The following is a 13,194-nucleotide window of genomic DNA, read 5'->3' on the forward strand; positions in this document are numbered from 1 at the left end:
GGACTAAAGATACGTTCCAACAAAAATATTTACTCGTAGTTCAGCCTACTCGTATGGAAATAGAGAAACACGGGTCACATCGCGATATTTACTCGTTTGTGTGTGTCTATTTTACATAGACCATAAACAAATTTTATACTTCCTAGGCAATTTAGCCTGAAAATACACAACAAAGACCGATAAACGTAATTTAACTTAGCCAAGACAGTAGGTTTCTTAAAATGCCTAATTTCCAAAATGAATCTTTATTCAATTTTTGTAAGAAAAGTCAATTAATTTTAGTATTTTCTGCTAAGAGTAAAGTAAAATAGATTACGCACTGCACTGCTGAAATAAGTTTCAGACAGCAGATGTCTGAAACTTATTTTTTATTGAAAACTGCAAGATATTTTAAGGATGGGAAGGAAGGGCGATGTTTTCATACCAAATATGTTACGGTAGTATCACAGCCTGGCATGTTCCTTACAATAGCACAACTTAAAATCACCTTTACATTATAAGGCGCATCAGAACATGCACTATTGCAGCAAAATCACTCTTATTGCCGCTACACAAGGTGTCACACAATTTAGCTTGACGTGCCGTCCATCCAGTCACTTGACGAGGCAATAATGACGCGGCCAAAATGAGCGATGAGATGACCCGCAACTTACTAAAGGTGATGGTGGAAGTACAGAAAGGGCCCTTCAGCCGAACAAGGCCTGTCTGCTGGCCCTCAAATCTCTTTACTTTAATGTTTTTCATGTCAAACGCACCGTGTCACCGGGCCTTTGTTGCCTACCACCGCTGGGTATTGCTGTCCGAAAGAGCTTTGACCCTTTCAACTTATCAAAGACTAGAGTTTCCCCGCGGCTCTGTCCGCGGTTTGTCGCAGGCCTTGTCATGTTTTCGATTAATGCTCATCCCAAAGGAATCATTTATATGTTCCCCGGACATACCTACTTATACGTAAAACTATTACGGATCCTGGTGAAAAAAAAAATTCATTTTTCTGCGACGGAACAGTTAGGCTAACGGTAACTATGTATAACGATAACCGGCGTTTTTTTGTATGGAGTTTGACAGATTTTGACGTTTGTTAAAGTTAAAGTAAGATGGTGCAATCCAGCCGTTAACTGTTAACGTTAGAGTATGTACCTAGAGTCATTCGGGTCAAGAGCACGCACTTTTTTTTTGATGGCCTCCCAGACCTATAAAGAATTGTATAATTGGCATGTTATGATATTAAATCTGTAGAATATTTAATAAATTTTCATTATTTAAGAAAAATTTCCATCAAGATTAATTAGTTTTAGCCCTACATAGGCTTAACTGAAAACTTTTCCAATGCGTACTCTTGACCCGTTGTGTGGGTAAAATTACGCAAGTCTTTGGGTAAAGTTACGCACGCGGGGTAAACGTACGCATTCAGATTTCTAAGAGAATAAAATTAAGATTGGCAATAATCAATATTTATTTAATCTTGTAAATAACATTTTAAGAACTTTAACATTAAAAAAAATAAGAACTCTTTGTATTATACAGGGTGGAATTTTGTAATGCCACCTGGAGGGAAAGTACTCTTAATATTGTAGATAGAAAATTTTACTCAAATAAAACTTTCCTTAATTTTTGAAAACAAAGAGAACTCCATTCAAAGATTTTTGAAAATTTACGAAAATTCACTATCGTACCATACAATTTTTTGTAAATAATTAAAATAATTTAAGATTTCATGGGTTTCCTTTCATTTAATTTAAGCAAGTTTGTTAGAGAGATTTCATCCATAAACTTAACCCTAACGATCGATGCAATAAAAATACAGGGTGTAATTTTTAACAAATTTTAGTTGGTTCGATTCCTCTACATTACTAAGAGTATTTTCCCTCCAGGTGGCATTACAAAATTCCACCCTGTATCTATTATAATGTGAATCTTGTCTTAAATTATTTATATTGGCAATAGTCACACTTTGAGATCAAAATAATTGGCCTTCATTATTGGTCATCTGAGATGAGATGAGGGTCCGCTGAGGGGCCTTCCTTATGTAATTTCTCGGCATTTTGGTGTAGGTATTCTGAAAGATTGAACAATTTTTGATAATTTTATTTCATTTGGGGTATAAGTACGCAACGGGGGTAAACGTACGCGTGCGTACTATTAATCTCGTACTCTTACCCCAATCGGCAAATATACCAAATAATCAGTCACAACACACACGTTAAATACTTTTTACGAATATGATAAACTTAGATCAAAACTACATTAAATGAACAATAGAAATATAGTATACTTACTGGCACAAAGCTATCCATTTAACTACAGCACACTTTTCCGTGGCATAAAAATTAAACGAAATAAGCGTGCTACAAGTATTCGGCGACGTGTCGCGACCAGTACTTAGATTGCGTCGGCGCGGCGCGTGGCTCCTAAACGGCAACAGTAGCGCCACTCTATTTTACAAACACAGACCTCGGCTCCCCCACCCCTGTCGGAGATCGGACCACCGCGTACTTTTACCCACCGCGTGCTGTTACCCCGAATGACTCTACGTTTAACGATTTTTTATTGTATTTAGATTTCAGAAAGTACGTGTATATTTTTTCACAATTACTATGTTTGTACATTAAGGCGTTCGCTTCCATACATCCTTTACATTATCCTGAAATATTGCTACGCTTTTTCAGATTACGACTAGTGACCGCACGCGACCTCGTCCACGTAAATAGTCCTCTCAGATAAGAGACTTTTCCGCTCTTTCCTGGTAATAATCTTTTAAGTTGAACTGGAAAACAAATTGAACCAAACGCTTTCGAGGTAAATGTAGTTTTTCTGGCATTTCCCCGAAGCTGAGGCCTCTTATACTGCAAGTTTTCATAGAACTCTGTTATGATGTTTATTTTGCTTAAGTTATGTTATTATGCTACGTCATGTTTGGATGTCGTTTCTAACATATTAGGCAAAGTACAAGATTTCAAGTTCATATTGTATACTTTCTTCATAATAATATGTTTCGGTATATTTAGGTACAGGTTGTCAGTAGTTAATTTGAATTTTTCTTTCTTTCTTTCTTTACGGTAGATAATTTACTTGAATACTTCAAAAAGATAAAGGATGAAAAACTACGCTGTACACCTAATTTGAGGAGATAAGGTTCCGTAACTTCTCATTGAGTGAATGACCTTGCTTTGTCTGCCAAAAAATGTAAAAATTCCGGAATAAAACGCAAAGTGCTTCTGAATTCTGTCTGCCCAGTGCATAAACATTTTGTTCCCCCAGAATTGTGTCTTACGTTCCAAATCTGTCCATTTCAGTCCCCTGGAACTGAACGGGAACGTTTCGCCAGAGGACTGACGCGTCAGCAGAATCCTTTGTATACGGCTATAACTGTCACTGTGGTACGAAGCTTTCGCACACTTGCCAAATCATTAGTCTATATTTTTACCCGACTGCGACACAAGGAGGGTTATGTTTTTTCAGTTTGACAATGTTATAATAAACCACCAAAGTTGTAATATACTGTTTTCATTTTACTCTATCAATAGCTGAAATGAACGACCGAACGAATGAACTCAGTGTTATCAAGTAGCCCCAAAGGAAAGCTTGCACAGTTAAAATGGCATCTACAGTATCTAGTACATAATATGCCACAGTTCTCAACTTCATGGGCTATCGTCAGAACTATTAGGATTAGAAGGTCAATACATAATACCCACATTTCTTGCAATACAGACGTTTTAGAAAACCTACATGAATACTAGATGATCTAGATAATTTTAATATTATTTTGTACTGTGCTTAAACCCGGAACTCTAGCATAGCAGTCCAGTACAGGAGCCACCATGCCAGACGGCCTTTCAACATTATCTTTAATCTTTATCCCCCAATTCATTACAAATACACTGTAACAAAACTGTTTTTAATGAAAAGTACGTCTTATGCCCTTGGTAATACGGTTATACCTTTATAATCCCTTCGCCCACCTCTGAAAACGTTTTACGTTGAATTTCGTAAATATAATAAGAGCTTCGGTTGTTATTGACATTTCCCCGCTGTCAGAACTCGATTTACAGGATATTGAAGCTGTAAGAAACATTAAAATAAATATGGCTAGTACGTTATTAAAGCTATAAAAATGATTCACAAAATATTCCCAGTAATAAGAAAGGTAATAAGAAATAAAACAGATTTGTTTGAGAGTTATTTTTCCAGCTTTATTTTTGAGTACGAAGATGTATTTTTTTACACAGACGTAAAAGTGCGTATCTTTAATTAGGTACTTTTACGTGTCTTGTACTTATGAGTTTATGGTTGGTTTATGATGCTAGGAAATAACATTTCTCAAAATAATTCAAAAGTAGGTAAGATATAAACAAGCAACTTTATAATCCTGTACAGTAAAAACTCAAGAGATGAATCAATGTAAACAAAAAACCTGAACGAAATTCAGAGATTTTAAAAACGCATTAGCCCGGAGTTGGGAACCGGAGATTTATAGTTAGGGCTGAATTATTTCCAAATGGCTCTGGGCGGATAGTTAAAGGTTGTCACAAACCTTACAACTTGGTAACGGACATTTGCCTTGCCTAGTATAATAACAAAATACTGTAATGTTATCTTTAACCTTTAACTGGTGACATGGTTTTTGTGTAACGTAACTGGTGACGTACGGTCTGAGAGGCCGCTACCGTATCAAGACTGTAGCATAGAAACTAGGTAAGGTAGCATACCACAATCTTTAAAAACAGATTATTAGCATATAGAAGAATTAAATTGAAATAAAATAATAAACTCTAAATATAATTCTTAATGCAGAACTTGCTGTTAAATTATATGTAGTAATAAAAATCAAAAAACTAGAGATGAGATCGATAATCGCAAATAAAGAAATTTAAATCAACAAATTATAACAAAATTAGTATTTTTTATTATAGTTCCAATGATAATCAATTTAAAAAAACCTATCACACATAGGTAACCTATAATTTTAGAAAACTGGCAGTGGTGAAACTTTTGTATTTTTTATTGGCTGTCAGGACATTTATTGTTTGTCATAAAAGTGGCCCGTTTAGTTTTACTTTCTGACTGATTCTCGTCAATTGGTCCTTCATCTTCAAAAACACTTTCTTCGGCTTCCGAATCATGGTCACTTTGCTCCAGAACGATGTTTTCAAGAACATATTCGGCTACCGACCCAATTGAGTCTTCCTTTTTCCGGATATTTTTCAACTGGCGAATTTTCAAGTCGTTTCATAAAGTATGGCACCATATTCCCAACTAATGATCCTACGCTTCTTTTTTGGAGTTATTTAAGTATCAATTTCAAGTAAAAACTGTAAAAATACGAAAAAACTGTATGAAAAAAATGTCACGTAACTGGTGACATGCGGTCTGAGAGACCGCTGCTGAACTTTACATCGATGTAACTTGCCGATTTGGAGCTGAATGATGCAAATATCCTTATCTACGGCGTAGACACAACTAAACTTGAAGCTACTGAAGCGGTGAAACATTGGAAGTACGGGGAAGGGGGTGAAACGATGTTTCACTGACGCCGCCCGGCCTGTGAGACCGCTTGTCACCAGTTAAAGGTTAAACTTGTCATTTACTAAATAAACAAAGATTAATTAGGTTTAAAGTTTTCTAGACTACATTCATTTTCCTATTAAAATCTGACAAAATTAAATCTTTAAACACATAAATTAAATGTAACATAAAAAAAATATAAAAAAGCTTTGTAATTTAGCTTTTTATCATAGCGAAATCAAAATGTTTCAGAAAGTGACAAATATAATTTAAACAGCATTTTAACGGCTTAGAATGTTAATTACTTTGCAAATAAAACTGTACACAAATCAAAGTAAAACGGCCCATTAATAGAAGTGCCCAAACCTTTTTTCCCTTATTTTAAAAAAGTGAGCCAATGAGCGCATAATTGTAAGACTTAAAATCGGCGGCCATACTTCGTTTTAATCGTGCAATTTATAATGAGGAATATGGTCCGCTCTTCCCCCACCCACCGTTTAAGACTGCGTCGTTTGAAAGTAAATCATTTTAAATTATAATGGTTCCTGCACTTACTACGAATGATGGATACGATACTCCGCACCCTCGGTTTGATTAATGAGGACGACAAAACCTTTGCCTAAAACAAGGTCAGCGTGAGAGCTTTATACGATTCCGTCAAAAACGTTTTTTGTAATGAATTGCTAGCGTTTCTTGAAGTACCTACACAACCATTTCTAGAGAACAAAGTATAAATACATCATCATCATTCATAATTTTTAGAGTATCTACGTAAATGGAAAATACATAACATATAGACTTATATAGGAGAAATGTTTCAGAAACGGGACCATAACACAATAATATCATAAGCGTTTTTCACTTCCAATGAAAAGTCCTATGTTATGAGATATTAAATAGATTTATGAGAGATATTTTATTAATTTGAGACTACTATCCTTTTATTATTTAACTCCTTAGTTCCTTCTATTATTTATCTAAGTCGTTGTCTAATTACATTTTGAACTTTACCACTAAGCCACCTGCCCAATAACTTGCTAAACTATCAGCAGGTTATTGAAATAGCTCGCTGCAATCAGCTAAATTATAACGGACTTCCGGTTTGTTGTTCTCTCGGATGACCTTTGTTCCGCTAAGTGTTTTGTTAACGTCCGAACTTCGCCGTATCGGTCCAGCGAATAACGGAATAAGTGTAATTTGTGTCTCGAACTTCTATAAATTAGTGCTAGGTAGTTTCCATTCAAGGAAATTTTGTTTCATTCGAATAATCGGATTTGAGTTGAGCGATCGAGTCGGGGCGTAATCGAATAGCGGATATAGGCCTATTTTGGGAGCAGACGATTTTGATAATGATTGATAAATTCAATTCTGGAAACGAAGGGTTACTCGGAATAAGATTCATCTTTGCTTTTATATCATAAAGAACTTAACGTACTTGTACGTTTGTAAATATTATATCTCACAATAACTCCTAAGAAGTAGGTATAATAATAACAAATAAATAAAAAAAGATCCCTAAAGATCCTTTAAAAATAAAGATTACTTACCCTTGGTGATGGTATATCTACGTAGGTACAAGTTAATCCAGTAGAATAATCCAATTAAATCACGTAATACTTTGGAACCAATAACGAAAATAACTTTCAATCTAAAACTGATTCAATTTAACCAGAATCCCGAAAGTTCAAATACCCTTCGATTTGAGTCAACTTCATTGATTGATTCACCTCAAGGGTCTCAGCACGTGTAAGAAAAGTTCAAAGTGCCCAACAGACACCAATTAGGGAAATAAAAGTTGGACGCTTCGTCAAAATATTATGAATAAATAAACCAGGGACGGACTTGGCAACTCGGATGAAATATTAAACGGTCCACGCGCGACCTTCAAACTCGGAGATTTTAAGGTAACCTTTTTTTCTGGAAAATGGGTTGTTGTGTCAACTTCTTGAAAAATGTACCTAATAAGTTATTGTAGTAGTCTACCTACTGTTAGGCCTATCTGTCCTTAACCGCCGGTACCTAACGATTGTATTAATTAGGTCTAGTACATGTCTAGTAGGTAAGAATTTACTTTAGTATGTAGTTTTATTTCAAGATGTGTACGGTGGTATAATATTATGTTGTATTATAAACTGCTTCGACGAAAATATGTATTTATTATACGAATGTGCTTCCTTATATTCAAACGACCGTACCTACACCGTTTGTTGTACAACATTGTAGAGTGAAATTGTGTAAATAATCACATATAAATACATACAGCCTGAATTTCATACGATAACTTATTTTTAGTATTTTGCTCTAGAAATCGGTTAGGTATCTTACAAATTAATTGTACGTAATACTTTTTAATAGATAAAGTAGGAATAATTTGTAATGCAAAATACCTAATCGCTGTTAACCTTTCTAGCTAAAGCTAAATACATGTAGGTATAGTACCTATGTACTAGCTATGGTACTAGTAACGTACACGATTGGATTTTTATATAAATTGTGCTTATCCCGTAATCTCAGGCGGCGGTAGCGAACTTACACTTTGGTAATTAGCGCCGTATCTCGTCGGTGTACTAAGTCAGCACTTTTGTAACACAACTTTTAATACGAAGAAGGAAGGCTCAGTCAGCGGAGTTCTACTAATTTTCACTTTTTTTATTTTATTCAGCAACTGATTTCTCACCGTGGAATAACCTGTGTGGATTCGTTTTTTTTCTTCAAAAATTCTTTTGACTTTTTGTCACAATTGTTAAAAAAGCAGTAAAAATATTAACTTCTCCAAAAACCATCTTATTTCACGCCAATGCATCTCTACAATCATGACAATTTAATACTTATTTAGAAACTATACTATTACTGTAACGTACAGAGTGTCGTGGAATAATCTATGATGGCGTCATTAATATCTTCAACACCGAGAAAGTATCGATTTTTGCCAGTGTACATCTATCGTCATCAAACGTGAAGCTCAAGACCGAACGCGATGGAGGATTATAATTATTGTGGACGCTCTCTGCCCCATTTTCAAGTAAGTAAGTCAAGTATCTAGTAGTACAAACTGTAACAACAATTATTATTGAAAATTGTTTTTATATGAGTCATTTATTTACTTAAAAGTTACAAACACAGTAGCAGTACATAACTTTAGTTATCCCCAGTTCCTTGTCGTTCAGTTAAAACGCAAGGGACTTGATCTACGTCGGATTAATTTAGCTAAAGAAATTCTGTAAAGAGAATGGCAACTGAATGTGATGGGACCCCGGCAAGAACTGGGGCTCCATGAAGTAATTATACAGGGTGTCCTGTAATTGTAATGATTATTTAAAAGTAAAGTGTAAATTTTCATCATTTATCTTACAAAAATATTATTTTATTGAATAACTGTTTTTGACTATTTTTATTCATTATATTTATTTTATTCGTACTACATAATAATATGAGCATGAACGGCTAATGGTATCAGAAAATTCATTTACAGCCCTCGAAAATAAATACTGGCAATCTTGCAAAGATAATATAGGTCTTAGCTTTTTATCGTAAAGTAAAATATTTATACCTAATAAGTATTTTTAAAACTTCTGGAGTTGGTGTAGATAGAACTTAATTTTAATCCTAAAAAATCTAAAAAAACATTAAATGTTAAACCAATTCAAAGTACACAATTAGTTGCCCAGAACAACAACCTATAAAATTATAAAGGTAAGTTCCGCAGGTACCAACAGCAAGGGAACTTGTAAAAAAGACGGGAACAAGCTTTTATAAAACCGAACACGTAAAGCGTAGTCGCCATGTTGCTCCCCGCCGGGCCCCGGGGCCCCGACCTTAATTAAGGACTCGCGAGTCCTACCCAACATACAAATACAAGAGATTTTATTAAGATCAGTGGCTATCTAGCCTACGGTGAACTGGTGTATCAGATTAGACACTGAAATCAATAACATTTATTGTTATGAGTATAAGATCGTTTTTAGTAAATTGCTACGCTTATTAAAATTACTCGTACATATTGAGCAAGGGTGTGTTCTTTTGTTTTATTTTATTTTTTTATGTGTCAATTATTTTATTTTTAAATTTAAGGTTCAATTAGTGGCCAGTGATTTTGATCTCAAGTGTCAACTTATAAAAACTCTACAACGATGCTATAATAAATTTTATTTTGCGGTCTGTTAACTCCGTCTCTGTTGGTATCAATTTCGTGCGTCTATTTCAAATTTTTATATTACCTGGTAACTTTCCACTATAATACAGACAACCCATTCATATAAACATTTTCCAATATTGAATAATTATGTACCAAAGGAACTCGCTTGATGGAAACCATAGCTATTCTCAATATGACATACTTTGTCGAATATGAAAGCCCTTCTCGCTGCATGAAAGAGAATAGCTCAGTTATTGGTTGCTTTTAAGGCCTCTTTTTAATATCGTGTGACGGAATGTTTTATTTGGAACACGGCTCATTGTTTACTGTGCTCAATGGGAAGCCCCAAATACTTGTAATTAAAAATGTGTAAAAGTCATCGAACTTTAGTTATTTATTTATACTTTAATGCTACATTTGCCAACGTTGGTACATAAGGCGAATTTTGTTGCAAAATGGTAAGTAACAACCAATACAATGTCAGCATTTATCTCTTAAATTGTGCATTGTTTTTGATTTAATCTTACTTTTTCCCGTCTATAATAAAATATAATATAAAATAATGATTTGGTATTGCTGGGTTGATCATAAACACATAGCAGGTACCTACGCGTCGAGTCCTGAGTGAACATTAAAAGACTTTTATTGCACACGTTTCAATTTTCCCGCGTGATTCCGTTTTACTGCTGTCAAGTTTATGGCTTATTTTGAAATGTAAAACACGTAGGTCATATATTTCAATGGCAATGTATTCTATATCCGGGTCGTGGAGCTTCGAGACTGGAGGCGACAGCGGTCCCGCGAACTACGTATCATTTCCGCCTGAAGATGTCGCTAGGGCTGCTTGGTAAAGTACGTACGATGTTTTGACAGCTCGAAACGAATAGTAATGCCAATGACAGCTTGAAGTTGCAAATTGCATTGCAAAAAATTCTTGCTTACTGACATCCTACCGTATAGGTAAGGTTGATTTACACGTATTGAGTAGTTAAGCAGGTAGGTAACTAAATTGTAACTTAATTTTAAGTGAGTAATTGCATGTAAACACAGAATTTAGTAGCAAGTTGCAAGTCAAAATTTATTCTTTATTCTTTTGATGGCCACTTTCTGTCTTTGTTTGTTATGTGCAAAGACCGAAACTCTACTCCGGTACACGAACGACTACGCCAGGAGGCCGTTATAATAAGTGAAAAATAGTTAAGTAGTTTTTTACGAATTGATGTCCATGATGCATGATTCAAGGATAAATTCAATTCAATGGAAGATTGCTTCATAAATGTACAAACGCTGTACTAACGTTCGTCAATTTTGTTACACATACGTTTTAGTGAGCGGCAACCCTGAACAAGACGTTGACAACTTTGAAGGTGCCGCGCTCGGGTTGTCTCATTTAAACCGTCAAACAAGAGCTGAGCGCGCCCAAATTTATGGGCAAACATTTACAAGGCACCTTATACATCACAGTTACTGTTAACATTCTCCTGTTCTAGTCTTTTTGTTCTAAGACGTTTTGAAGGTCTGGTAATTTCAGAGAAAGAAAAACTTCAAGTAGTAGTATAATATTCAGTACTAACTGTACCGGCGATGTTCATACCGCCATTTTTTCCTTGAATAAAATCGGTGTCACTGGTTAAACCTTCCCTGTACTAACCGCAGTTTATTAGATACCTACACTAAAAAGTCTTGATTTTCAGATGAATATACTAATTTAATTATAGCCTAGGACATTCACAAGTAATGTGGCTTTCCATTAATAATAGAATTTTCAAAATCGGTTCTATAAATCCAAAGATTACTTCGTTTCACCTTACAAACATTACCTCTTTAAACTAATACTCGTTTGTGTTAGTAAGTATAGATTAACAGCTCAAAGACTTCAAAAAGGACTAGATAGAACAAACAAAATCAACCAACATGAACGGAAATCAATATGTTTTAAAATTCGTTTTGCAAATCGGCATTGGCCAGCCAGTAAAATCCGCTTTTAAAATCCATTCAGCGTTCTTTAAAAAGATATCAGATTTTAAGTACTGCATTTTGTACCGTCGAAATGAAACCGACAATTTTATTCTGAAAGCAAAAAAAGACAAAAACGTACGTGTATTAACCTGATACGGTCTGGCCAGACCGCGCGCACCGCGCGGCTTCGGCTCGTTTAATCATGAACTCCGCCGACAGGTTTTTACGGATTTTTCTATGAAAATATTAATTAAAAGGCGTAAAATGATATTTTGGAGCGCCGAAATTTTCGACATTATTACAATGCCTGATAATGGAAGGTTATTTGGCACTCAATCGATATTAAAACAGTGAAATGAAAGAGGTTCCTCGATCAAAAAAAAAAAATGTTAAAAAGTAAGTTTTGGAAAATAACGTATGTCTGGAGTCCTTACAAGCTTTAGCTTGGGTACTTAAATTGGAATTAAGGCGTGTCGAATTAAAAGAAGGAAAGCACATTTAACTGAAGGAAGGTCAAAACAATGTGTAACTTGGAGCAATAGGCACCTACTACAGTCAACAGCATATCAGACTGTAGATTTTTATTGCAATAATCACTTCTATTACAATCACATAAGATACCACAGTATTTAACTTGATGTGCCGTCGTCGTCTGTAGGTACATCTTCCACACCATAGTAAACTAACACTTCGCCCAAGTCCACCTTAGTGGTGAGATCAGGCAGATCATGTTTGGTACCGTGTGCCCGAGTTTGCAAGTGCTCGGGTTGAAATTAGGCCAAGTTGGCAGCCAAATTGCCCCTCTGCGTTTAGTACACCTCTTCCTTCACGTACTTTTTAACTTTGACAATTAGCTCCGAGTTTTAAAATACTGCCCGAACCTTCTGATTGTGCCAAGCAAAGTTGTCCATACGAAATAAAGGTCGGGCTTAGCATGTAATTTTTTCCCCAATTAATATAGATCTATACTTCTATATCTATACTAATATTATAAATGCGAAAGTAACTATGTCTGTCTATCTGTCAGTCTTGCTTTCACGCCTAAACCACTGAACCGATTTTGATGAAATTTGGCATAGAGATAGTTTGAGTTTCGGGAAAGGACATAGGATGGTTTTTATCCCGGATTTGAAACAGGGACGCGCGCGATAAAGTTTTTCTGTGACGGACAAAATTCCACGCGGGCGAAACCGCGGGCAGAAAGTTAGTTATGACATATTGTGTCACTTTAGTAAGATTAGCGATGACTAGCTTGATTGTAAGAAAAAGCATACCCTGAAAGGTATAAATAAGTAATCACATAAGGATGTTATAAGCTGTTTTAACTGTGTTACCTACTCGTAGTGCATAAATACCTTAATACATGCCATTAAACCACCATTACCTGCAACAAAACAATATAAATCAATACTTTAAATATCTTTAAACATCTTATGCACGTCTAAAAGAATAAAATATGAAGTCTAAAGCCATACACAGAATTCGGTCACGGCTGAAACGCGTAGGACGAAGTTTCGGCCGCTTAAGTGCGGAGTCTGTTAGTAAGTGCCTAACCGAACTAGGGCGGGCGCGAGCTTTGGGCGGCTGTGGCAGTT

The 13,194-nt window shown here is 35.4% G+C and overlaps 2 long non-coding RNA genes across 2 annotated transcripts in view; both read right to left on the reverse strand.

Annotated features, from left to right (window-relative positions):
• The window catches only part of LOC135080385 (uncharacterized), a 206,549-nt gene that overhangs the window by 34,077 nt on the left and 159,278 nt on the right, over positions 1-13,194 (reverse strand). The gene's annotated exons all lie outside the window — the stretch shown is intronic.
• On the reverse strand, positions 1,430-2,521 carry LOC135080384 (uncharacterized). The gene is made up of 2 exons (XR_010258995.1): positions 2,277-2,521; positions 1,430-2,056 (listed from the first exon to the last, which is right to left on the reverse strand). It is a non-coding gene; the product is annotated as an uncharacterized LOC135080384 (long non-coding RNA).

This window comes from Ostrinia nubilalis, chromosome 18 (genome assembly GCF_963855985.1).
Source record: "Ostrinia nubilalis chromosome 18, ilOstNubi1.1, whole genome shotgun sequence".
Lineage (NCBI taxonomy): Eukaryota > Metazoa > Arthropoda > Insecta > Lepidoptera > Crambidae > Ostrinia > Ostrinia nubilalis.